Below are 4,093 nucleotides of genomic sequence, written 5' to 3' on the forward strand. Positions count from 1 at the left end.
CACACAACCATTGCTTAGAAGAAAGAAGCACCTAACAGGATTAAGGTCTCGTGAATCCAGAGGGACCACTCTTGAGGACGAGGAGAGCCAATGCTATTAAGGAATAGGAGCACCTCCCAGGCCTTCGCTTTCCTCAGGGTGGAAGCATAAACACATCTGAAACTCCACACTGAGGATGAGGCTGCAAGATGAATCTTGGTTCCTGGCTGGCCACATGGTTTTTCACCAATGATAATAGGTAATTCATATCAGTGCACAGTGTATGTATGAGTTTCCATATCAGAAACATCACACAGCAATTGTGTGCTGATTTTAAAATGAGTACAGCCTGGATCCGGTGGCCAGTCCTCTTGAGTGGCTAAGCTGGCTATGCACAGTCCCTCATTGTACCTGGGAAATATCATGGTGAAAATGCTGGGACAAATAATAGGATTTAAGCCACCGAGATGTCATTTGTCAAGGTTTTCTTGAATATATCTGTCAAGAGGAGGTGAACATTTCTCCAGAACACGCTTCCAATCACTCTCCCTCAGGAACTGAGCAGTGTGGGAACTTCATTAGAACCACTTAGGATGTTCATTGAAAATCTGACTAACAACTGGAACATGAACATGAGAAGCAACCTAGTGATCAGACGTTAGAACTGTAGTGCATCAGCTTTGCTCGTGGGGTATGCAGGACTCACTTTCAAGCCTAGATAATCAATAGGTAATAGAAGCATTTTCTTAAGTAACACTTCACTTATATCTTCTTGTGGGACTGAGACTTGTCATTGGCATAGCATAGGAGGCCTATGCTAGCGCAGCCACGAACAGTAGCTTCTGGGGTTTAAGACCTTACAAAAATATTTCCATACAGCATACACATACCTGCACACGTATTTATACAAACACAGGGATATGAAATAAATATTTAATGCACCTTAAAATCTTCACCTACAGAATTTACAGTGAAAACAATAATAAAACCTTTAATGAGAAAAACATTAGCAGAGTCTATACCAATATTATAAATCATGTCTAAATAACAGTATCAGTAAGGTGAGCCATCTGAAATACCCAGGGCACATTTTCAGCTAATTAAAACTAGAGAGTAGAAGTGACTCTTTTATCATTCAGAATATTGTACCCCTGATTATCCCATGGCAAATGATTTTACCTCAGTAATAACCGTGATCCAACATTCAGTTAGCAATTACCGCATCAGACTTTATCTACTGGTAACAACGGGTTGACATAATATTACCCTGCATGCATTTATTTCATCATGCTAATAAAGTTTCCTATTACAAATGCTAAAGCATATTAGCCTGTCTGATGTAATAGGAATCACATACAACTTTCTTGCAAAAAGAAGATGTGCATTTATATTTCATTTCTATTTTGAAACTTAAGTGCGTAAGTACATTAGAGCAGAAAGTAACAAGCTATAGTCTATGTTGTAGAAGATGGCTTGTTTGTTCCCAGCTGCTCAGCCCCGAAATAATCACATAGAAACCATATTATTTGCAATACTGTTTGACCAATAGCTTAAGCATATTTCTGGCTAACTCATATCTTAAATTAGCCCATCTCCATTAATCTGTGTATCGCCACGAGGCTATGGTTTACCACATCTGTCTCCAGTGGTGCTACATGGCTTCTCTGACTCTGCCTTCTTTCTCCCAACATTCAGTTTAGTTTTCCCGCCTAGCTCTACTCTGCCCTATCAGGCCAAGTGAGTTTCTTTATTCATTAACCAATAAAAACAATACAGAAGGACCTCCCACACCAACTCTGTAGTGAACACAAGAAAATAATAATAAATACCAACAAATGTCCCTGTGAGGAATGGCATCTATTGTAATTTAGCCACATTCTGTCACCTTGGTGTTCACATAACAACATAAAACTGGTCCTTTGTAGACACCAAGAAGAAACCAGTGCATCTGTGTATCTTGTCTTTAACACAGAGTTCAGGAAGACCACTATGACTCAAGCTAACTCTCCTGGAGCACAGAGAATTTTGCATAGACTGATGAAAACCTTTGATAATGATGTTGATGTGATTAATGATGACATTTCAGTATCCTCCAGGCATAATCCCTGGCAATGAGTTAGCTATCTCTGAAGGTTTGTAGAAGAAAGAAGAGAAATTCCATTGTGTTCACCAGTGATAAACATTCTGTTTGCAGTCTGCCACGTCTGCCACCCAGGATCCATCTTGGAAACTCTTTTTCTTCCCATGCACTTCTGTATCTACTTGGTAAATACTTTCTCTGCTTCCTGGTGAGGAACTTAAGGCAAGAAGGCTAGGGGAGGTAGGTGAGGGTACTATCCAATGGGAGAGGCTATGTGCAGAAACAACCTGCCCTATACTGTTTTTTCCCTCTCCAGCCATACAAGCTAAGTTGTCTTAAAGAATTACACACATTAACACTTTATAATTGAAAAACTCTCAGCAGGAGGCTAGCGCATGGAATTAAGACTGATATAAGTGACATTTTTCCCTTGGTCTCCAAGGGCTCATCCAATACTTGTCAACTCTTTATTAATGGAATTCTTCACTCGCTGTGAAAGATGGCATTAGTCTTGGTGCTACCAAGTATGAGAAGTCCAGTTAATCACACAAAGAGTGATGGAGACTCAGTTAAACTTGAAGCAAAATGAACATGCTGCCATAGTTAGAGCCAAGCTCTTGCAAATACTATCAAGGTACATCTGCAGGTTGTGGGACTGACTCCGGTCTTAGGTATAGATCACAGAAGAGCATTATTCCAGCTAGAGTCAATTGTTGTGCAACCCCTGAACTCTCTTAAGATCGTGTAGGCAGGAAGGCTCAACCCTCCCTTGAGAGATGTGACCTCCACACATACAACATGGCACTAGCTAGAGGTCTAGAGAATAGTCATAGAAACATGTTGGCAGAGACTGCTCATTTGTTTCCTGGCTGCACAGACCTGAAATAATCACGCAAATCTATATTAATTACATCACTTCTTGGTCAATTAGCTTGTGCATATTTCTAGATAGCTCCTACATTTTAAATTGACCCATTACTATTAATCTGTACATCACCGCAAGGTCGGCGCCTACCAGCAAGGTTCCAGCATTTGTCTCCTCTGGCAGCTACTTCTCTCTCTCTCTTTTTTTTTCTCTCTCTCTCTCTTTCTCTCTCTTTCTCTCTCTCTCTCTCTCTCTCTCTCATACATATATGGGAGACAGATAGATAGATAGATATAGAGATGAAGGTATAGATATAGATATCGTCCAGCCTGGCTATATTCTGCCCTGCTATAGGCCCAAAGCAACTTCTTTATTGAGCAATGGTATTCACAAGATACTCAGGGGAATCCCACACCAGGAACATGGAGGATTTAAAGACAAAAAGTACATCCAAGGCAGCAGTCCTGAGTTTTCTCAGGACATGTGTGCTCTAGCCACACTGTGGGAGGCCAAGGAGGATCCCATGGAGCTTGGTACAGATACTAGTGGGGCCTAGTTTGGATGTATATAGACACGGCTGTAAACCTGGTAACAAGCACGCCTTCATAGCTTTGTGAGGCCTGTGAAAGCACAGGCCCTTTTGAGACTGCAGTATCAGGAAACAGGAAGCCATTTGCAAAGTTGACCCACACACAGAATCACTTTTAAGTTTCAAGGCTATGGACAGGGCAGACCAGCTCTAGCCTCCCTCTTTGGCTCAGTGAAGGAGCTGTGTTACAAAAGTGTCCTGCTGCACTTACCTGGCAGGGGAGATACCATGATCATGAAGATAGTTTTCCCAGGGGGAGGCTAATCCATTGCACTCTGGATATGCTGACCCTTGCAATTTCCTCAAATGTGGGAAACCCAAATGCTTAATTTGTGGTAGCAGGATGCTGCATCCATGCTCTCCCCTGTTGAAAATAGAAAAAGATTTCAAAAGGTGTCCTGCTGAAGAATGCTGGGTCTCAGCAGGTAAACGTATTAATTTGGTGGTCTGTTTCTTGTTCGCATCAAAATGTAAGTTGAGGAAATCTCTTTAAAATTTATAATAAGTCCTTGTCATGCTTTACCTTGCTATGAAAACTTTCGTGTTTTCCAGCCATTGCAAGCTCACACTCAAGAAAACA

At 41.3% G+C, this 4,093-nt stretch overlaps 1 non-coding gene across 1 annotated transcript; it reads left to right on the plus strand.

Moving 5' to 3' along the window:
• The first annotated feature begins 3,716 nt into the window (after positions 1–3,716).
• LOC113457105 lies at positions 3,717–3,880 on the plus strand. The gene has a single exon (XR_003377743.1). It is a non-coding gene; the product is annotated as a U1 spliceosomal RNA (small nuclear RNA).
• Positions 3,881–4,093: the final 213 nt, after the last annotated feature.

The sequence above is a fragment of the Microtus ochrogaster genome, chromosome 18, assembly GCF_000317375.1.
Source record: "Microtus ochrogaster isolate Prairie Vole_2 chromosome 18, MicOch1.0, whole genome shotgun sequence".
Classification (NCBI taxonomy): Eukaryota; Metazoa; Chordata; class Mammalia; order Rodentia; family Cricetidae; genus Microtus; species Microtus ochrogaster.